This window comes from Callospermophilus lateralis, chromosome 11 (genome assembly GCF_048772815.1).
Source record: "Callospermophilus lateralis isolate mCalLat2 chromosome 11, mCalLat2.hap1, whole genome shotgun sequence".
NCBI lineage: Eukaryota > Metazoa > Chordata > Mammalia > Rodentia > Sciuridae > Callospermophilus > Callospermophilus lateralis.
Window position 1 is genome coordinate 114,351,853 of NC_135315.1, and position 25,154 is coordinate 114,377,006.

General features: G+C 30.5%; 1 pseudogene; it reads left to right on the top strand.

Moving 5' to 3' along the window:
- Positions 1–25,154, top strand: part of LOC143642341 (protocadherin-17-like) — a 120,697-nt pseudogene that overhangs the window by 17,209 nt on the left and 78,334 nt on the right.

The following is a 25,154-nucleotide window of genomic DNA, read 5'->3' on the forward strand; positions in this document are numbered from 1 at the left end:
TAAAATATATATTAGAATCTATTGCAGTTATTTTATAAATACATGTCTATTGTAACATTTCTTATAGTTATACCATTAACAATTCGAAGATGTCACAAAGGGTTAATGCTTAATCCTTCACTTCAATTGCTATAAGTTGAATTTCCATTTAGTTTCTAACAACAAAAAAGTAATTGGTGTAAGTTGAATTCTCAGCAAGTCTGATTTCTTGGTGAGACTAGTGGGGAACAATGTTTGATGAAAATATCCAGAAGTTTTTAAGAGACAGTGATGTCTGTGCTGTATTTACAACATGCTGTCCTTGAAGCTGATCACTGCTTAAGAGTGATAATGCTGATGATTCTTATTAACATTAAAAAGTCAAAATTGCAAACACAAACACAAATATACAATTTTAGCAAAAAACAAAAGGCAAACTGTATTGATAGTCTCCTTTAGAATCTTAACCCATGCCAAAGACACAAAGTTTGATTTTTTCAAAGTAAATTAAATTCCCATATTGTTTATGTCCTGAAAATATTCTCAGCATCAACTGTTAAAATAGCTTTTTGTTGTATTGAATTTTTGCAGTCTTCTAAGGGATTCTTTGTAAATTCCTAATATATTTATTTATTTTTAAACGTATCAGTTTTATCTCAATACTTATTATGGAGAACATAGTAAATTAACTAGTGTCTTTTTAAATTGTGAAACTGGTATCCTGCAAAAACATTGTGCTAAAGTGGCATGCTTGAGTGAAAGCACATTGGTATAACATAATCTTCTTTCAAATGCATTTATTACAGTGTGTACATAATATAGCCCAGGAAAGAAACATAGCATTAATTTCATGTGTATTTCTTAAGGTAGACTTTGAATCCACAAAGTTCACTTGTACTCACAGCTACTAGGTGTGGTTCATCTTTTTGTTCCAGCGTTTTGAAGACTGCTTAGAAGTTTCAGAATATAATTCTACCAAATGAATTGGAAAAAATTTTATAAGTGTGTTTCAATACTCTGGTACAATGTGATGATAGAAAATTTAAGAACTTTGTGACTTATAAGGTTCATGTTACAGCTAAGACTCATGTTACAGCAAAAGTTAAGATTTATTTAAACATCAAAGCATTTGTGTGTGTTTCATAGCATCTAAGATGTAAATTTTAATGTCTGCAGGTTTTTCTTATGCACAAGAGTGCTTTTAATGAATGTGGATCTAGAATAATCATGTAACCTGTATAGAAACAAGAGTTTGTGAGACAGAATTTTACTTTAGGTTTTTATCAAGTTCCTTGAATAAATTAAAGCAACCTATATAGTGTTTAAACAATAGATTTTAATAGATTAAAATTACCCACAGTAGAGTCAATTATACCAAACATAGTTAATAATTAAATAATTTGTTCGTTTTAAAACTACAAGACTGATTTTGAAGCATAAGATCAAAGATTTTATGATGGGAAAGGCAGATAGATAGTTACACAAATTTATAAAATCTTTTCCATAGGAGCAATTTCCATGTGCATTACTTCATGTGATAATATGCAACCTAAAGTCAAGTGGAGATTATTAATAATAAGAATAACTACTAATTTTGGCTTATCAAGAATTTCTCATTATGTCTTAGGGTGACTTATCAACAGGTGTTTTCGATTAAGGCTTCCTAAGAGGTGAGGAAGCTGGGGATTTCTCACTTATAGGATTTCCAATTTTGTTTGAAGATCTCTTTCCATGTTTTTTAAGTACTACTACATGTCATTTTAACATGATTTCATAAAAGGAAATGTATTGAACCAGAAAAATAAGATTTACTAAAATAAAATTTTTAAAGAAATATATTTTTTTTGGTGTTTGGAAGATCAATTTTAATTATTCATAACATTTAATGATTTTAATGATTCATAAACATCCTTTATGATAGGATGATAGAATTCTTTTGAAATAATTATGACCTTTTCAATAAAAAATAATTAAGCATATGGTAAATATATAGATTCCATCCAAACATATAAAAATGAGATTGATCTGTAGAGAACTAGATATCATAGTATAAACAACAAACTCAGTATTTCAAAATGAAAGGTGAAAGTAAAAGTTTTTCTTTAATAGCAACATTATCCACTTATTCCCACTTCTCCAATACAGGAGGTTCTGAACTATAGAGACTCATAACAATGATTCCCAAACTCCTGACCTCCTTCACACTTCATACTATAGGATATTAATGATATTAGTAAAAAATATACACTGTGAACAATTTCATTTGTCATTTATAATTTTGCAGGTATTATGCTGCAACTTTTATTCTAAGGAGGCACCTTTGATTAGTTATATGTTTTAATTTCTATAAACTATATATAATATCGATTAATAGGGGTTGTGGTTTGAGTGTATCATTCCTGGACTGTTTTTCCTTTTGAAATGTTTTGAGAACATATGAGGAGTAATTTCTAGTTCAGAGGAACAAATCACAGTCATTAAAGATTTTTCTTTTATTATGCATTAAAAATAAAACAAATAAAGTAGTAAACTTAATTTAAAATGTAATCAGCCATTAAGTGTTTAAAATTTCTTTGGAGAAGAGTTTTAAATTATTTTAAAATTTCAAAATGAGTACCATTATTCATTATATTCATTAATACTTTTATTCATAGTTACATGTGTGTCTTCGAAAATTTCAGCTCCGATATAAATCTATGGGCATTTCTCTATTTCTCAGTAAAGAAAAACAAAAGAATCTTTTTTAAAATAATAGTTTATAACATTTCATCAGGCAATAATTTCTTTATTCGTTAGCTTTTAGTTTTCAATGAAATTTCCAAAATTCTAGCGAGGTGATATTTTGTCATATTAATGCAGATAATAATTCATCAGGCTTTTAAAAGTGTAGGAGTAAGATAAGTTTTAATTTTACTTGATTGTATGAGCGAGTCCTATAATTTCAATATATATTATCACATATGAGTCTGTACCAAAGACTTGGGATTTTATTCTTGGCATCCCCATGTTATTTAAAGTTCTATGTGATCACAGAAAAGTATGCTTTAAAATCCGTAACTATATGAACATACATTTTATCTATTAATAAAAGTTACATTTCCTTAAAGAGATAGCAACTATTGACTATATTTTTCAAGGCATGCATAAAAACACACAAAATATACTTTCCAGAGAATTTTCCCATAAAATTGATACAATAATATACATTACTTGCTTCTTTATAATACAATTCTTATATATGAGGTTAAAGCATTTATTCTTAAAATAATGCCAAATATTATCTCCATGAAAATCATGAATTTTAGGTATTTTAAGGCAAAAGAAACCCTTCACACTCTTTAGATAAGCATTTAATACTTTATAAAATATAATATTTGTATTTTATGTTTTAACACTATTGTCAAATGTCAGATTTCAATTTTTTCTGTTAGTGTTGCTTATGTAATATAATGCAACAGAAATAAATCTGTAAGGATAGCAGGTATAAATTAAGAAAAATATTTTGTTTTCTAAAATTAATAAAGATATATATATATATATATATATATATATATATATATATATATATATACACATTTATTGTGGTAGAAAAAGTTTGGCTCTGCATACATTTAGGAAAACATGAAAAATATTTTGGCAAAATTTAATATGTGTTTATATGTATATGTGTCTTTATATGTTCTGTATGATATATGTGAATACTCAAAATATTGGCCTATTATTATATTTCTTATAGTTCAAAGAAATTCTCCTTTTTAAGGAGAATTTCAAACATATGTTTTCTTGAAAACATGTTAGAACTTGGTGATTTAACCATTTTAAAGTTTCCAAAATTTGAAATTCCATAAAACACAGTCATCCTAGAGATGAGGAGATAAGGAATGACTACCCTTCATCAATTGGATTTTATATAGGTTTAAAAAGGTAAAAAAAACCTATTGTCATTCAATTTTCACATTGTTTGGAGCATGGCTGGAAGAGTTGTGAAAATGTATGTTGTGAGCCTGATGATGAAAGAACTACAGAAGGAAGAAGTCACTATAATTGGGCTCATGCCAGTTAGGAAGTAAAACTTAACTCCCTGATGCTGAGAAGTCTTGCAATATACACTCAATAGTGGGTAAAGTCTTACAAATGCACCTGCTAATTATGATATTAGTCACTGCTCTAGAATGTATTCCCCTCAGTGATACTTCTGTTTAATAAATCCCACAGGGTATTATCTTGAAGTCATCTTTTAATGAAATCATTAGGGAAGAGATTTTTTTTCTGCATTAAATTCCTTCAACCAATGATGGTAGAGTTGTTACAGAACAGTATAAAGTTCAGTTTGCCTATCATTTTGAAGATAGTGTGACTTTTGCCACCCACCTACAAAACACTTTCAAAGTTCATCAGACCTACACTAATCTATTGTTAAACTACTTTAGTAAAGGAGACTTTGACAAGAATTTCCTTCAATGGCATACAGTATTTTACAGTTAGTCATAGCTTTCACCACTAGCTTTGACAGTGATGTATTGCTATCCTTTGGTCTCTTGAAATAAATCATCTATGATAAAGAAGTCCTTAATGGCATCAACATCCTTACTCTGACTAAGCAGAAGCAGACTCCTGCTTCCTTGCTACTGCAGAAGTTTAAGTTCAATATTTTTAAGGTAAAACACAAAAAAATCTAATAAAATATAGATGAAAAATTGTGGCTATGTGGGTGGCATCTTTTACTTGTGTGCATCAAGTTCTTCAAGTGAGGTTAAAAAAATTGGTTTCAGACAATGTTTCAGAGAATCTATTGTTATATATGTGACACACCTTTGTTTGCTCTGGTCCTAGTGACATTCTGATTACTGGTATTTGTAGGCCTTGCCCTGGATCTATTCCAGGCATTTTTATTATACTGAAATGGTTCTTATAGTTCATTGAGTATCTACCATAACTGTGCTGAATGTGATTGGTGAATTTGCATATATTTATTCAAAAAATAAGACAGTTAAACAGCATAATTACGGGAAAATGAATCATAACAATAAAAGACTATTTAAGTTAACAAGCTTTGTGATCAAAGGATAAATACAGGTTGCATAAATGAAACTTTATATGTAACTAATCTACATAGACAGACTTTGGTCTGATTAGAGGAGTAGAATATATTAAAATAATTTAATGATATTATAAATGCATTTTATCTCAGTCATTTTGAAATATTGAAAGCTTGTATTATCTTTATATTTTTTTTATATTTCTATTTAAAAAACAGTCTCATGAACCATATTTTTCTTTTATGAAAAGTGGGCCCAGTGAAGATAAATATAATTTTATAAGCCTCTGTTTGGTTCTGAAATATATCTTGTCTAAAAATTATTTAATACTTTTCAAACTTGTAACATTTCTGAATTTTAATTAGTGGAACACATTAAAGTGACAATTTAAAAGACAGTTTCTTGTTTACTGTCTTTATCAGCTAAAAACAGCCTTTGTAGAGTTTGAAAACTAAAGCATTAAAAGTCAATTTTAAGTTTCAAAGCTGTGCATTCACAATTATTTTGTAGATATTTACTATTTTAAGAAACATTGGTTATATGTTTGTAAATTATATTAATACATTATATAGATGATAACTTTATATTCTGAAAGGTTGTAATATTGTTTTAAACATGCTTTCATATAACAGATTTAACTTACAACATGACTAAATAATCTTCCATTGACTATGGTGCTATATATATTTTTTTCAGCTTTCTTTATTATGGAGAACAAAGTAAATTAACTAGTGTCTTTAAATTTTGAAATTGGTATCGTGCAAACACATTGTGCTAAAGGGGCATGCTTGAGTGAAAGTATGTATGTATCAAATAATCTTGTTTCAAATGCATTTATTAGTGTGTGTTTATAATATAGTCTAGGAATGACACACAGCATTAATTTCATGTGTATTTCTGAAATAAATTTTTAAGAATATAATTTAAGCATAAGTCATAAATTTATACACATCTTCATAGTATCTCTAAATGAATCTTTAATAATTATATGCATACATAATTTCCAGGTCTTCCAATTCAGTAAAACACAAATTGAAATATATACATGTAAAAATTTGGTTATATCCTATTCCAATAGTTTCCTTTTAAGAATGTAAAAGCAACAGGCTTTTTTTTTTTTTTGAGACAAAAATAGTTTCAGTAGTTAAAATATCTTTCTTAATGTTATAGCTCAACTTTTGGCAATACATATCTTAGAAAAATTCTTAAATTTATATTTGTAGTATGAACATTTCCATCAGTTTAAGAAGCCTAATATTATACTTTTCACCCTTAAGATAGAACATTCTTTTTCTCATCACAGAGAGAAAAGACTCACCATAAATACGTTTGCAAAAAGCAATTTATTTTATTTCTTGCATAGCATACTTTATCAGATTATACTGAAATTATTCTATGACTCAATATTTGATGTATATTTGGTATTCTTTCACAACAGCAGAGCAAATTGTATGTGCAGAACTGAACTTATAAAAGCAATTCACCTATGGTTAATCATGAGAAGAATTACTAAGCACATTTGAAAAGTAGCAGTACATGCTTTTTATCGATGTTTCGTATGTTTGCAAAATAATATGCTTCAAATCTTCATCAAATTTACTACAAAAATATTTTCCTTTCAGTATTTTGGATCAAAGGTGACTTTGCTTTGAAAAGAAAATATTTTCTAGCTCAAATCTAATAATTTCTTAATGATACATCATTATATAAATATTAGTCATAAAAACTTCACAATTTTAAAAAATAGTTTATTTTGACCCTCAGTATATCTTCTAAATTTTCGTGAATTCTGTTGCTGTATTTTCTGGGAAAACAAATTTCTTGTTTTCTATTTTGCTTCTGCAGTTTTTTCATCTATTTTATAAAATTATATCTCAAATCAATTTTTTTGTATTAAAATGTGATTACGAGAAATTATAAGTCATGCAAAAATGATAAATGAATTGTCCATTTTTATTATTGTTTTCATTATGGTAGAATTATGAATTTCATAGAAACTTACTTTCACATGTCTTTAAGGCAAGATATTTGATCATTTGTTTTATTTTCATTACTATTTTTTCTTTGTATAATGTCATGTTACATTAATGATTATTTTTTGTTTTTGTTTCAAGTCAGTGCCTTATTTCATATTATAATTTTGACTGAGTAAATCAGAAATTCCTGGATAAAAAAACAGTAATTTTGAAGGTATACATTGACTTTTACTGGTCAAGGTATCCATGGAATGCCTTAATATAGAAATCAATGAAAACATCTTGGTATTACTTCATAAACCTAAGTGTGGAGTAAGGTACAAGATTATTGATATATTGATATTATCTAAATGTCTGTATAAAATATCATATATATTTATATGTGTAAAACAGCAAACATTTTAATATCAACTCATAGAAAAAGAAAATATCTCTAACCTTGCACTTTTACTGTTGGCAGAAGCATGGATAGTAATTATTCCAGGTCCTGACCTTCTTAGGAAAGCTACTATTTATCCCTTGAAGTTAATAAGGATGGAAATAAGAGAACTATCCTATTTTAAAAAAATATCCTACTCACAGGGATTTTTAAGGGTTACTGTCAAAAGTGTATTCTACACTCTGGCCCTGTTATAAGATGTGCCAATACCAACAAATGAAGCAATGTGCCTAAGTGAAGAGAAACTAAAAAAGATGAGGATTACTTTTAAATAGACGTTTTTCTTCTGATATTGAGCAATAGACTTTTCACAATTTTTTATAATCAAGACAATTACATAGTAATTTGGGTTAGAATGCATGCCCAGTTCCCCATCTCAAAACCCAATTTGTTACCACCTGTGGCTATTTCTATTAAAAAAAAGAAACATAATTACTATGAGTCTCAGCAGTCTTAGAGTAAATTTTTGCAATTACAATACCTCCCTTGGGCAGATGTGTGAAAATGGTAGATTAATTCCTGCCAGGATCTTTCTGTTCCTTGTGCATTTGTAGGTTCCGTGTCTCCTGCTTATTAGAGTGGCTCTGTTTGCTCTGGTTAAAGGTTATGTCAGTGTTTCTGTAGTAAATCTCAAGAAATAAAAATCCACAGATCAGACACTGAGTTTTACCCTAGGTGAAAAGTTGACATGTAACATCTCAGGAAAGGAGTATATACTATTTTCGATAACTCTCCTCTGTAGTCCAGTTAAACTGGAAGTAAATTGGAGTAAGACCAATTAGCAGTGTTCAGAATGCATGACTTAAAACTACTAGGTTAAAAAAAAAAGTATGGCAAAATAATCTGCAAAACATTAAAAAGCCATGGAAGTAACTTTATTCTATGTTGATCCCAAAGCTACTTGAGGTCTTAGGATTTAAGAGGGACAATAAAGATACTAAAACTGGATGGATAACAGGAGGTGTGACACCTTGCTACTTTCCATTCCCTCCATTTTGTTGCAGTGGTGGCAGTGCATAACTCCATTTCTAGTATGAAGTTTGCATTGGTCCACATGCAAAATAGTACATGATATTAAGTAAGAATATTGTTGAACCTCTGGATTGGCGTTTTAATTCTCTATTTGTAAGACTGAGTTATTTTATCTCAAAGAAGTCTAGATAGCAGAATACTTGAAGACAGGATTCATATTTGGCAATGGAGTTGAGATCACCTAATGGTTTCTGGTATATAATAGGCACATTAGAAAATATAAACTCTTGGCAAGGAAATCAAAACTTCTACAGTTAGGTAATTTCCAATGATCACGAATGCTATCTAGCTGAAGTATGGACTAAGGATAAAGTCTAAGGTAGGTAGGTAGAGATAAATAGATAGATAGATAGATAGATAGATAGATAGATAGATAGATAGATAGATAGGGCCAGTTGGTAAATCATTTATTTTAAAATGATATGTTCTGATAATTTTAATTTATACTCATCACCTTTTAAATAACTACAAAAAAAATCTTATATGATTTTATTGTTTACAAATTAATTTAATGGAGAAAAACAAGTGAATAAGATTTTCAATTATAAACATCAAGCTTTCACAGAATCATTTTATATTATAAATGCAACCACATATTATAATATATTCACACATGAACTTGCATACTTGTATTTTTTATATCAAGAGATGATTGCATGGACTATAGAATATATTTTCCCATTTTTTAGTATAGTTCATGAAACACTAAAATTATGCAATTAAGATGCTATATTGATTTACTTAAGCTTCAAGTCCCATCCAGCTTTAGTAAATTAGTAATCTATTTTGATAATTTTATCTGTATTAAATAATTTTTCAGATATTTATGTTTGTGACAATACTGCATAAAGTATGAATCTGTCATTTTTAAAATAAAGTTAGATTTTACCTAAATCAAAAATAGTTATTTTGAAATTACATCTATTTTTTATTGGTTGTTATATAATATTATGATTTTATTACTTTGATACCTACCACCTGCCATTTGATAATAAGAACATAACATTGACAATTACCAAACATATATAATAGTAATAAGCCAATTTACATAATTTCCCCAAAATTTCAAAATCTACTTTATGTAAGTGGTAATGAGATTTGCATACACTTATTGAGGAAAAATAAACTAAGTATTCAAATAAACATCATGTTTCATCATGTTTCTTTCAATAATGTTATTTAAAATACTTCCCCAGTCTGTGGAGTTGTCTAATCCCTAATCACTTACTTGATTGATAAATAGTTAAATCATTTTTAAAAACTTCATTGAAACTGTTTGCCACTTTTAAGTTATATTTTGATGTGGTCATTATTTTTCTGGAATTTTTAATTTAAAATTGAAATTAATTTAAAATTTAAGTTTTAATTGCTAGAATAATGCTCTCAAGCAAAATGAGTTTTCAATCCATATTAAAAATTCATTTAAAGCTAAACATGTGGTTCAGTGATAAAGCATTTGCAGAACATGCACAAGAGCCTAGGCTCAATTCTCAGCACCATAAATAAAAGGAAAAAAAGAAAGGAAAAAAGCAAGGATGGATCCTCACTTGCCAGAGTAGCTAAGAAACAGGAGGGGGAAAAAAAAGAAAAAGAAAAAGGAGCTTTGAAATGTAACTTTACCATGTTTAGGAATTATTTTAAAAGCTGTATACAAGATATGTATATAAAAGATTTAACTAATAGTGTTAATTATTATGTAAAATTATGGTACAAATGATGGATTCTTAGGGTAAAAATTATATACACATTTATATACAAGTTTATCTGTAAATTATCTCTGAAATATTTGGAATTTTTTTTAAAGGTACACCAGCAATCAGTGTTACTTATCCACCTGGGGATGTCATCAGATATGTGTTGGCTTTGTCTCCTTGCAAGAGACCTTTTACAGAGCAAATGTGCTCTCACTGCATAGGACAGAAACTGGACCTGTCATACTCAGTCTGAATTTTACTCATTCCTCTCATTGTGGGAATTTTTCTTAAACTAATGTACATATACATTCCTTCTTTCAAAAAATACAGCTTAGATATTTACTAGAAATGCAACTTCCAAAGAACGTTGGTAAAAAATATGAACATTTTGCAAAATTATCAGTTTTCAGGCATTTGTTAGTTTTATATCAACTATGAAATCTGAAAACACATTTTGTCTGCTTAAAAACTCTAAAAAGTTCTTCAAACATTTGAAAAGTGTTATCTGAAACATCTAATGTTGAGAGAAGCAAAAGGAAAGGAATTATTATTTCTATATTGTACTGATGTGTTCTAATTCTATTCTTGTCTTTTTCAAATTGTCTCATATATGATATCTCAGTGGAAGATGTGGCTTTTATGGGGACATTTAAAATATTGTGTATTTATATATATGTTAAATATTTCTAAATTCAGTATATATGTTTATGAGACAAGGTGGTGCTCACTAGATTTATGTTTAACTTTAAACACATATGCACCTGGAATTCATATAATTGAATTTCCATAGTATAGACATATCAGTATGGGCTGGATTAAATAATATTATGTTTGTCATTTTAAAAAATGTAGTTGATAGACAAAGAGTTGTATAGTAGTTAAAATTTAAAAATTAATCCAGGCTTCAGGATATATTTTTACTTAAAATGTTTATTTTCTTTTTCATGAAAGAAAAATAAAACTAAACTATAAAATAAACTTCCCAACATAGCGCCCTCTTTTTTCTTCTTCAGGCAGGAGTGTGTACTAGTAAGGTATAGTGAAGATAAAATCTTCTATCTGCTACTCCTAAAAAAATAGAATGTTAATTTTTTTCTTTTATTTCTTGGTAAATCTTTTTCTTCCTGCATTTATGACAATGCAGGTCTGATGAGTTTATCATATAATGAATAAAACTTTATATCCAACTTAGTCAATAAATTCCTTAAAATTATTTTTAGTTGAAATTTCCCATTGAGACTCTGCAAACTTGAACTTGATATTTGTGTTAATTACTCATTATTTCACTAAAGAACTCTAATCTCCAAGGAAGCACCTGTTATTGAATATTGTTATTGTTTGGGTTTTTGAGGTGCAAGCACAGTATTGGTAATGGAAGTGCTCTAGGAGTGAGGAAATGAAAGGGGCTCTGGTTGAATATCCCCAGGTAATATGATATAAGTAATTGGAAAGTGGATATATCATTTCACTTGGTTAATTGTAATAAACCTATTATCTTGTTAAAGGATTAAGGTAGAATCAACATGTTGGAAAACAGTTAAAAGGTGCATGAAAGCATTTAAAATTCAATCATTAGGTTTCATTGCACCCATCTGCTCCCAAGAAATATAATTAGAAATCTGATTTGATGACCTTTAGCTGCCATTTTGAGGCCATAGTTTTCAAATATGTGTTTTCAAGTTGAACATTTTAAGTTAATTTGATAAGAACCATACCGGATGCATTTCTAACCTAATTACTTTTTTCACAGACAACTTGAAAAACTGAAATCATGCTTAATGGGCTGGTGTAGATTTGACAAAGAGTCAAAATACTTATTTAAGCTTGAATCTGGTTAAAAGCAACTACATTTCAACTTGATCAAAGTTTCTATTAACTATAGCAAAAGAAAAACATCAATGCGATTATTTAGCATTTCAAGTGATTATCCTACATTTCAAATTTTGGGTACCCCCATGGTTTTTTGCCAAGATAAGTATGATATTACAGAACCTCTCTAGAATACCTCTTATGTATTCACTTAGAAGGTTGAGATATGATAAATTATGTGCCTAGCATAAGAAGTACATTATGCAAATCGATTAAGATTTCTTGTCAGCATTTATGTACTGCTTTGCTCACTGAAGTTCATGTAACTTGGAAAAGAGTCATGATTAGACAGGTGTTTCTTTGGCCCATGAGATCAAATTTCTGAAATATTTACATAGTGGCAAGCCAGATGTACACAGTTTAACCTTATAATCCCATTTCACAGCTTTTCCAAATACTTAGAAACTTATTAAGTGTGAAGCTGATTATTTTGGCAGCATATCTCCATTAAAAGGATTCAGATACTCCTTATTTACAAGCCACTGCTGCTAATGTAATCTAGTATATTAAATCAACAGGGAAACTGAAAGAGGAGAATTCATCCAAGGGCTAATTGACAGGGAAGCTTTTTCTAAAGCTTTATAATTTGGTTTTTATTGACTCCATAATATCAGAAAACACATAGCACAGTGAATGATGGATACTATGCTACTACCATTTGGGTGTTAAGTGGTTATTGCTCAGATTCCTTGTACTTCTACCATAATCTTGATACACGCCACATAAGACCATGTATCTGCTCTGTGCATATATTCCTTTCAGCATTATCTCAAGTGCAAAACTTACAATCATTTGACACATGGAATTATTTTAAATGCATTCATCTGGATTTTTTAATGAATAGAGGCAATACAGAATGATGTAATAATGTGTCATGATTTTCATTATGCTTATTTATTGGTTCTGCAATAATGGAAAGAGAGCTTATTGTTATGCCTTCATCTTGAGCTATTTATGCCCTATGGTACTGGATACACCATTTTATATTGGTGATGTTCTGTCCTCTCACCAAAAAGGGCATCAGCATTCTTAAATCAAATTAGACCAGGAAAAGAGTTCCATAATTTGTCTTTTTAATAATAAGTGTATAACTTTTATAAACTACTTTACTCAACTCGAGTAAACTTGTGTACTTTCAGAGAAAGAAAAACTATTTTTCAAGCTATATATGACAACTCATTTTCGTATTTTTAAAATAAAAAGAATTAGAAAGCAGGCTATGAAAGAAAATGGCAATTGTTTCACTTTTTCATTTAGTTTAGGGAAAAATTCCATACTTCATGTTTTAGATTTAAATAACAATGTGTCTAAATCATCAATAATAAATTTACATATGTAGGGGAAATATGGAATTAAGGAACCTATAAAGAAAATATATCCATGTACAACTGAGATGTAAATATTCAAGATTTTTGGACCCAGGATTTTTGTACTGTTTCAGATATTCTAGAAATGAAGCTATGCCACTGAGACTCAGACACTGTTCGTCTGATGTATTTGGATTCAACTACTTTATCATTGAACTGGGAGTATGTAGTCAGCCTCCAGGGATAAATCGCCTACATTTGACTGCAGAACCAGATACTCCTTTCCTCCTTGATTGTTTTAACAAGTTTTTTTTTTCTAGTTTCCCCTTGGAAACACAGATTTTACTCTTGGGGGTGTGGGGAAACTACCACAAAACACTGATAAAAAAAAATCTGTGTTTTTGTAAATTGTTTTCCAGTTTTGTGTCTGAGTTGTTTTTTTGTTTTTTGTTTTTTGTTTTTTTTTTTTGCAAATTTTGTATGTATTTCTTCCATAATTTTAATAAGAACTTTTACTTACTGGAAAAGTTGTACTTAAAAATCTATACCTAAAACAATGTCTGGGGTATAGTAAGAGTTTATTACATCATTGTGGACTGAAAATTCAGAAAGTTGAATTTATCAAGTTTAATTCCCTATAATTGACTACTCAAATATAGATATTGTTAACCTTTTGTTTTGTTAATCTACAATTTCTTCTCCCCAAATACAAAGTCCAGAGGACTTATGTCTGACTATTGATATTTTTTATTTACTGTATTTAATATAAATATTAATTTTTCACTGTGAGGGTATTCATATATTCATTATTGAGATATTTATCAGTTCTCTCTATGTTGAGACCACTAGAGGAAGCAATTTCAGAATTATAATGAATTTTTATAGGCCACATGTAATTTTTGAGTTTCCAGTCTTGGAGTCCCAATTGTAGAGAATCCAGTTTTAGATATTCCTTCCAGTAGGAAAATCCTTCAGTATTCTTAATAGAGATGGAAAGAGCATGGGAGGAAGAAAGCAGAGCACAGTCTCCAGAGACGAAAAGTCTGGCTAAGAAATGGCAAAAAAAAAAAAAGCAGAAAAGAATTCTGATCTTCTTCTCTATTGCAACTGGAATAAAAAGGGAAGACAGGGTGTTGTATGGGGCTGACATGGATAGGCAGACTGCACTGATGGGGGAACTGAGGATGTTAGAAAGAACAGTATTTTAGTGTGCTTTGATTTCTTTCCTAAAGGCATATGACACTTTACAGATGCCAACAGAAAGCACCTCTGGTGTTCAGTGGCAAATTGGGGGCTCCTAGAATTCAATACACAGCAGGGATGAGTAGTATTCAGCATTGTGTTCTGTCAACAAATGGCACTTAAATTTTGATTATCTCAATTTTATTTGCTCTTGCCAAAGATGATTCCTCAGTATTTGTAAATTACATAATTACATTTCAGCACACAGTTTTTAAAGTTATCAATGACATTTACAAGAGTTAACAACAGTTACTAGAAATTTTAAGATCACCTTACCAATCTAAGTCATATTCATTGAGCAGTAAGTAATTTTTGGTTTGCAGGATGTTCCCATTTTTAATTTAAAAGAATACCATTTTTTTTTTTGCTCAATGTGGTGAGACCATTCCATGTTTTTATTATGACTTTAGTAACACAACACAAATGTTGACTACACTATACTTGTATAAAATGTATTATTTTGAAAACCACTGATAAATACAGTTATTGCCATACTTCATGCACTTTAAAAATTCCAAAGCCATAGGTGCTGTCAGATAACTTTATAAGTAGTGGCTTAAAATGCTCTTGCCTACTTCAGCGATGTAGAAAGAACCACACCATATATTCTGTTGAAGGCAAAGCTATCAGAAGCAATGTCTGTATGAAAAGGCTTAAAATGAGTTATTTGCTCTTAACACTCCCTTGAGTTTAGTCTGCTGCAAAAGGAATGCTTGTTATCAGTGTGAAAAGCAGTGCTTTTGAATTAAGGGAAAAGTTCAACTTGTGTTGTTTTCAACCCAATGGCATCGATGTATGTAATCAACCTTATGTCTCCAGTTCAAAGGGAGTTTTCAAAATTACACTCCCCATTCCTTAACCCTGAACATTCAAGTTTGATTTAATCCTGTATCTAGAGTCATTTACTTTTAGACAAATCTGTTTTATTACACATCAACCTGAAATTAGTTTGTGAGGTAAGGTGATTTCTTAATGATGACTTCAAAGAGTAAAAGGTTTACTTTCATTTTTTCCTTAAGAAGTTTTCCTCCAGATCAATATATCTACAATTAAAACCATCTTCATTTTTATATTGCAACCAGTGGGAGAGTCACTTTTTATTGAATAGACATGCATTCACTCCCTAGTTTATCACAAATTTTTAAGAACAATGTTGACACAAAAATATAAAATCGTATACAGATAAACATAAATGCAATCTTATATATAATTATTAAGGCAAATGTTTCTAGAACCTGGTTGTATCTTTACTTCTTCAGAGTCCAATCTAACAGTATATTTTTTAACTTACAGCAGTTTTCATTTTCATAAATTCCCATTTAATCTTTTTAATATCTTTATTTCTCTTCTTCAGGGTTGAAATTTAGATGAGGCAAGGAAAGTATTTAAGGAGGCATTTACTCTCTGTGTCTTGCTTTTACATTCCTAAGCATATTTTTAACATTTCAAATGTTTTTAAGTTCTTTATTAAATTCTATCATCTCTATCTTAGCAAATTTTTTTTTCTTCCCAAGTATAGGTTAAATTTTCCTGGTCCATATCATCTCTAATGGGATTCAGATATTTAAAAATTTATATTGTTGAATACTGTGTTTTTCTATAACCTATGTTCTGAGCTAAACATTTGTCTGTGAAGTGACTTTACCTGCTGAGCTGAAGAGTGATCTCAGTCCTTCAGGCCTCCTCCCTGGTAGAGAAGCAGAGAAAGGCACATGACATCTGGAATACGAATTTCCAGTCCATTCCCTCCTATGTCCCTGTGACCGTCATTCTGGAAATGCCAGAACACTTTGTGTGTCAGAATTGTTTCCTTCATAGAAAGTTTTCTGATTGTCGCAGGACTCTGTAAAGAATTAAGTAAAATAATCCTGAATAATTAAGAATCAAGGTGTTTTATTTTATTTTATTTTTTTAGTTGTCAATGGACCTTTTTTTTTTTTTTAATTTCTTGATCCAGTGCCTCACACATGCCAGGCAAACTCTGCCACTGAGCCACAACCCCAGCCTTCAAGGTTATTTTTTATATATTTAATTTTCATGGTGTGATTACACTAATCATACTTTGAATTCTAGCAACATTTACTTAAATATGTGTATGGGAGTGAAAAACTAACCACACAATGCAGCTTCCAAACGCTCATATTCTTCTTCTCTCTTCCTTTTGCAGGGACATGCTTGAAGACTAGATAATTTTTCTTAGACTTCATTAAAAATGAGATTCAAAATGATGAGGTCTTTATTTTATGCTTTTCATCCCACAGGTATTTCATTTTATAGAAATCCAAGAATCATTTTTAAATTTCCCACAGTTTCATCTGGTTATTATTATTTCATGATCATTATTGTGCTGCACATAGGATTTAAAAAATTAAAAAGTTCTAATGGAAATTGCATTATTTAACTGAGAAATTTTTATACATTATCTCATATAAAACATACAACCCCACATGTTGGATAATATTATGCCAATTTTACCAGCAATTATGTAAATTATTTTGATAGTAATTTGCATACATAGTACCTCATAGATGCTGGTCATTTTATATTCCAGGTCCCTTGATTTTTTACAAAGGTATGCAATGATATTACTCCCAAATGCTGGGTCAGTCTTACAGGGTATTTTCTACATTTAAAAGCTTATGCTTTCTGAAGATTGATCCCAGTCCTCCATGATCCAGCTGTTTGTTTTAAAAGGGAAGCTAGCTACTGCTTTGCAACAAATGCAATTCAAAATCTTTACTTAAAATGGTTATTTTATGGCTGACTAAATGGGGAGCTGCATATAAGAAAAAATAATCTTTAAAAGAAATAAAACTTGGGTTAAATTATTTATATTTAAGGTGACAATTTTATAAAGCATTTGCTTGTTTTTGCTGGTGGTATTAAATAGATCTATATCTTCCAAATCAATTTGTATTATTTTCAAATGAAGATGAACTTCCCACATAGGTTTTAGAAGTTTACCTGATGTCATTTCAAGGGACAAAGAACAAGTTCAGAAACACTCTTTATTGAAAATGTTTAAGAAACTATGTTATTTTATTTTTATATTATTTTTTGTTTGCTTGCTTATTTTTTTAGAGCTTCATGTTTATATGTAATAGTTGGGCTCATTCTGAAAAATTCATACATGCCTGGAAATTTATTTGAGCTCACGAGTTCTACTTTTACCTCCCTTTTTCCCCTCCTGACCTCCCTCACCTTCCATTGATTTTGTTGTTGTTGTTCTTATTAGTTTTACATGACAGTGCATTGTATTTTGATATATCACTCATATATGAAGTATAACTTCCCATTCTTCTGGTTGTACATGGTGTGCACTTAACACTGGTCATGTATTCATATATGCATATAGGAAAGTAATGTCTGATTCATTCTAATATCTTTCCTATTCCCTTTCTCTCTCCCTTCCCTTCATTTCACTTTGGAATTGATTCTAGATGAGCCTTCTTGTCAAATACCTAAACAAGCTGAGCACAGTGGTGCATGCCTATAATCCCAGAGGCTCAGGAGGCCAAGACAGGAAGATCTCGAAATGTGAGGCACTAAGCAATTCAGTAAGACTCTGTTCCTAAATGAAAGACAAAATAAGGATAAGATGTGTCTCAGTAGTCTAATGCCCCTGAATTCAATCCCTGCTACATCTCCCCTTAAAAGAAACCCTAAATAATGCATTATACATATATAGCTTGACATTTGAGCTCAAGAGTTAGCATTATTCTTAATAATGTTTAGGGTACATTTTTTACCTCTCCCCATTTCATAAAATATATAATGTGTATTCCATACAATATGTGGTGCACATTGGGGAATTCTTCTTATATTTGGTGAACATGTGATAATATCTCATATTTATCCTATGTATAAGGCCAGATTGGAAATGAATTTTTCAGAATATACTACAATGCTAAACATGGTTCTAGGCACATAATAAATGTTAAAAATGTTTTAGCAAGTATTAATAATGAAAATTACAGAAATAAAAATAAGAAAATCTATTTTTTATATAAAGTAGAAAATTCTCAGTATATATAAGATGCAAATTATCATATTACATGTATTTTAGGTATCATTTAATTTTTAAATTAGCATACAGTAGAATGAATCTTTTTGAGGATATATAGTTTTATAGATTTTTTTTAGTTGTTGATGGACCTTTATTTTTATTTATATATATGTAGTGCTGATAATCAAACCCAGTGCCTCACACATTCTAGGCAAGTGCTCTACCACTGAGCTACAACCCCAGCCCCTAGTTCTATGGATTTTTATATGTGTGTCATTCCATGAAACAAGCAGGATACTAAAGAGTTGTATCACTCTAAAAAGTTTCCTTATGCTCCCACAATTTTCCTCACCTTTTTTGTTTTTTGTGAAGTCTTATATATGTAACCACATAGTATGCATTTTTTGGGGGGAGGGGCTGACTTTGTTCACACAATATAACTTTGAGTTTCATTCTGTTGTTGCATGAATAGTTTATTTTTTCATTGCTAAATAGTATTTTATTTTACATATTTATGTCTGTTTATTCACCTGTTGAATGATATCTGGGATGACTCCAGTTTTTAGCAAAGAAAATTCCTGTAAATATCTATGTACAAGTTTTTTGTGGGGGGAATAATTTTAATTTTATAAGATAAATTTCTAGAAGCAGAATTGCTGAGTCATATGATATATTTATCTTTCGTTTCTTAAGAAAGTGCCCCATTTTTTTCCACAATACCTGCATCATTTTGAATTCCCACCTAACTTCTTGAGAATTCCAATTGTTCCACATTCTTGTCAGTCCTCAATATTATTAATTTTAAAATTTTTATCAAATCTCATAGATATTTAGTAATAGTACATTTAAATTATAATTTACATTTCTCTAATAGCTAATTATTATAAACATTTTTTCAGGGGCCATGGATATATTCCAGGTGGTAAAGTGTCAGTTCGAGACTTTTGTTTCTTACCATTTAGTTTTGAGAATTCTTTATATGCTTTATATTTAGATCTCTGGTTCATGTTTGTGTGTGTGTGTGTGTGTGTGTGTGTGTGTGTGTGTAAAGTGTAAAGTGTAAAGCATAGGTCATGATTCATTTTCATTGGATTATCTATTGAATTGCTTTTGCACCTTTGTTAAAAATCAATTGGCCACATTTGTGTGGGTCGACTTCTGTATAGTTTCCTCTGTTCTATTGATCCGTGTTTCCATTCTTTAGGCAATACCAGACTGACTTAATTGTTTTGCTTCAATTGTAAGTCTCAAAATAGAGTGATGTGATTTTTTCATCTGGATACTTCTTTCTCAATATTGTTTGGACTATTATAATTCATTTGCATTCAAGTTTTTTTTTAATATAAGTTTCTTTAGTAAGTATTTAATTTGGGAGAGCTATTATAAATGTATTGCTTGAAATTTTGGTTTCCCACAGTCCATTCTAGAATTTAGAAATATAATTGATTTTCTTTTGCATTTTTAAAATTTATTTAATTTTTTAAATCAGTTATACATAACAGCAGTATGTTCTTTGATTCATTATACACAAATGGAGCACAATTTTGACTTTTCTGGTTGTATCCAAAGTAGGTTCACAACATTTGTGCAATCGTACATATTCCTATGGTAATGATGTCCGTCTCATTCCACCATCTTTCCTACCCCCATGTCCCCTCTACCCTCCCCTTTACCTCATCCAAAGTTCCTCTACTCATCCTATGCCCCTCTCCATTATGTGATGGTCTTAAATGTTATCATTCTTGCTTAATTCATTTATTAGATCTAGCAAGTTCTGTTTTGACTCCTACTACTTTTCACTTAGATGATAACATTATTTGTAAATAGCTACACTACATATGAAGATTTTGTTCTTCCTTTCTAATTTGTAAGAACTTCATTTATTTTCTTGCCTTATTTTATTTGATAGGGGATAAATAGGAGTGGTGAGACTGGACCTCCTGGCCTGGGTGAAAGTGTTCAGTCTTTTGCCATTAAGTATGATACTAGTTGTACATTTATTTTTTGTAGATGCCCTTTGTATAATTGGAAAACTTTCTTTTATTTCTTATTTGCTGAAAATTGTCTTATTAATAGATGGTGAATTTTGTCAAAGGCTTGATATATTTTTTAAAATTACTATGTTTAATAATTTAATAGTAAAAATCTTTTCAATGCTTCTACCATCTTTTCTCAGATCAATTTCTTAAGGCATATCAAAGTGTCCATATGAAATTAATATACTTTCATAATTAGTTTTCTCAATTTCAGTGTACATGGTACAGTTTTAAAAATACACCTTTTTTGTTGTTGTTGTTGTTGTTGTTGTTATATTGTTTTGTTTTGTTTTTGCACCAGGAATGACCCCTTGGTCACTTGACCACTGAGCCTCATCCCCATCCCTTTTTTATTTTTTATTTTGAGACAGGGTCTTGCTAACTTTCTTAAGGCCTTGCTACAATGCATTTTTTTAACCTTTCTCAGAGAGTTTGTTTTTGAAATTATGATTTGTGTTTCAGAAGTTACTGGAATGAGCAAATTTAGAGAATGTCATAGTTTAGGAATAGTTTATTATTGATTACTGCTGATAAAAATTTAAATATCACTTATAAATGTACAATTGGCCCAGTACTAGTAGAGAAATGGGTACAGGAAAATAGTCACATCAATTCCTGCAGAACTTATTCAGTTAAGTTTTTGATTGCTTGCTTACATTTGTTTTGTACACAAAGGAAAGAATCTCTAAATTTTTATTGTCTTTAAGAAACAAAGCAACAACAATAAAGCCAGAGGGCATATTCAATTTTATATTACTTTATAACATGGTTACAAGCAAACGATGATCTAAAAAATAATAATAATAACTTTTGTCTCATTGATTGAATAGGTTATCAAATCTAAGTTTTAAAAAAATTTATACTTGAGAACATTTTTGTATCTACCCACCAGTTCAAGGTACACATTTTTTTGAGAAATATTATGTTCTTGAAATAAGATTTAAACATCACTGTGTCCAAGCTGGGTTTGAGGAGAAAACATTGTAGTGATTAATTATTATAAACTAGCATAAAGTCTTCAAGATTTATAAATATGCATATTAAAATACTCACTTGAGACCTAAAGAGTTACAAGTGTCTCATTTCATATTTTATTTTCTTCTAAGATTTAAAATTTAAGAATTATAAATATACAAGTTAGCACTGAATTTTTAGAGTACACTGTTGTAAAATATCTGAAAGTGCTTCTATTTCTAAATTAAATGATGCTGTGATACATATGGCTTTTTTCCTCTTTCATTTTTCTATGCAAATGCTGTTATTTTATATTCAGATTGTTTTAAATGAGTTTTCAGACACCCTTGGAGCCTAGGTAATGAAAATGTTACTCTCTATATTAAACCAGTGTGGTTTTTGTTGTGAATTGGTTGTATGTTTGTTAAGGGCCAAATGGCTATTTCATTATGCTAATTATACACACACTTGCACATTCTCTCACATTCCTGTGTACTTTAATGGATAAGTGCAGCCATTATTATTAAACTTCAGATACTCTAGTACTGATCAGTTTGTAAATTTTTAAAACTGTACTTCCATGATCATAAACCAGCTTAGATTTTTCTAGATTTCTTTTTTCCTCCCTCCACATTGCTTCCTCCTCTTTCATGTATCTTTTTTGAGAACATTTTTAGAAATATCCCTGTTAGAATGAGAGGAAAGTTTCCCCAGGGTCTAACTGAATATGGATTCTCATCCTACTGGACTTCACCTAATTGACACCATTAAAATCTCAAGACTATCTGTAAGAATGCTTGTATTATTTCCTAACTACAGTTTCCAATTCACATTGTTTTTTTTTTTTTTTTTTTGTATACAGGCAGCAAAAATGTTTGCTAAAGAATTTTGCCAATTTTTGGAACTGTAGTTTTTTAGAAATTCTACATACTTAATGCTAATTTAGCTTTTAGAGGGGTGGGGGGTCCAGGGATTGAACTCAGAGGCACTAGTGCAGGGGTTGAACCCAGGGGTTCTTAACAATTGAGCCACATCCTCAGCCCTGATTTTATTTTTTAAATTTGAGACAGGGTCTTGCTAAGTTGTTTAGGAATTCTCCAAGTCACTGAGGCTGGTATGAATTTGCAGTCCTCCTCTTTCAGTCTTGTGAGCGGCTGGAATTTCAGGCACACACTACACACCCACCTAAAATTCTACTTTCTCCTTACTATCCAGGAATTTGTCTTCTTAACAGTAAGGTCAGCAATGGTGGATTGTATACATGTTTTTGACCAATTCAAAAGATAAACTAAGCCTGGTGCAATGGCTCATACTAGCAGCTCAGGAGGGTGAGACAGGAAGATCTCGAGTTTAAAGCCAGTCCCAGCAAAATCGAGGTGCTAAGAAACTCAGACCCCATCTATAAATAAGTACAAAAAAGGGCTGGAATGTGGCTCAGTGGATGAGTGCCCCTGAGTTCAACCCTTGGAACCGACCCCTGCCGCACACAAAAAGCTAAACTAGATTAAATATGTAGAATTTCTAAATAAATTACAATTCAGAAAATTGGCAAAATTCTTTAGCAAACATTTCTTGCCACCTGCATAGATTAGCACTATTAATTTTACTAGACAACCAAGTTATCATTAAAAGTTAAGAGCTTGTCAATATAGAAACAAAAAATTAAGATGCTTCAGGGAATCCAGAAACTAGTTCACATGTTAATGAAAAATGTCTGCTACAAACACTAATTAAAGATGGTTAGGAATGAGAAATAAATCCAACTTTTTCCTTCATCATTGAAGTAGCTTGATAAAGGTCATTTGGCCTTAAAATAAAGTAGAAGAAGAAGAAAAAAAAGTGTAAATAAAAAAAATTGTGGGCATAGTCCTACCAGCAAACTTCTAGACTATAGTGAATTTTACATAATAGTTCAAGTAATTTTTCTTAATTTTTTTCCCCCGGTAATAGTTCACAGAGCCAAATGAGTTAAATTTTATATTGAAAAAAAAACATAGTTATATTTTAAGTTAGACTTATTTATAAGGAAAACACATGTTGCATTGCATTAATCCTTACCTTGGACCCTCTGCTTCATGAATTGTGTGGTCCGTGTCATTGATCCTTGCATGCTAGATGGTCTTGTATGAACCATAGCTGCTTCAGGGCATAATGGTGTGATATGAAGTGATGCAGAAAACAGGAGAAGCTTTGTCACTGTGTCAGCTGCAAGAAGAAGTAACGTGTATGAATGTACAGTATAGGGAGATCTATGAAAGATCCAGTCTCTTTCTCCCAAAAGACTCTGTTCCATGATTCAAGGAGAATTCAGTTCTTTTTGGCAGACCTCCACATCAGTTTGGAAGCAGTAGAAACAACCACAAAAGCAAGCCTGGTTTCTCAGTGTCTTCACTCTCGGTGTTTTAAATAATGTGGGTTTTTTTCTTGTTTTTTTTTTTTTTACTTTGTTTTTAAGAAGCAGAAAGTGACACTCATTTTCACTGGATTGCTTAATATAATTTCCATAGTTGGGATGTAGCCAAGAATGAATTAGAGATGAGATCAACCATATGTGAAGTGCTTGTGTCTGTTTCCGGCAAAATTTGAAGGAAAGGTCCTGTATTTTTTAATAGAGGAGTGGATAACTTTAAATGATATTACATCAAGAAGGTCAGAGAATCCCAGCAGATGATGTAATTATGTTTAAAAATGAGTTGATTAAATAATTCACACTTTTAATATGGAGAAATTAGGTCATTTTCCCACTCCTTCCACAAATATTCAATCTTAATATCTAAGCAAAGAACCAACATAGACAGTGTCATCCATCCTGGTACTAACAGAGAATGCCAGTTATGACAGGCTCTTTGTTTACTTTAACAGGTAATTTGTGGACCGGAATCATTTAGTTGTTCTGAGTACATAATTACATGTCAGCAATTTCCAATTTAATTAAAATGTACAAATCTGAAGATTAAGGGAATTTTTAAATTATTAATCATTTTTCCACTAGGAAATCTTGTTGCTCTGCAGGAGATTTGTCCAGTGTACAACTATACGTATTTTTTTCCTTCTTTTTCACAGACAGACAATTTTCCCGCAGAGCCCAATTACATGGGCAGCAGGCAGCAGTTTGTTCAAAGGTAAGGCCTATTAAATAACTTTCTCGGCTTCCCCATTTGCATTCGTGTCAAAATTGCTTTGCTAGAGACTACACTTCAGATTTAAACTAGTAGAGACAACACTTTCTCTTCTTTTTCTTTATATGTATTTCAGTAGCTCCACGTTTAAGGACCCAGAAAGAGCCAGCCTGAGAGACAGTGGGCACGGGGACAGTGATCAGGCTGACAGTGACCAAGACACTAACAAAGGCTCCTGCTGTGACATGTCTGTTAGGGAGGCACTCAAGATGAAAACTACTTCAACTAAAAGCCAACCACTTGAACAAGGTGAGTGAAGTCTTCCAATGCTTACAAAGTGTAAAGCTTAAGCAATCATTATAAACCTATTGTTAGACCTAGAGTTTCAATTTATCACGATGGAATAGACCATTGATAATAGATCAAAAAAGCAGCAAATCTTATGATTAAATGATTTTTAAT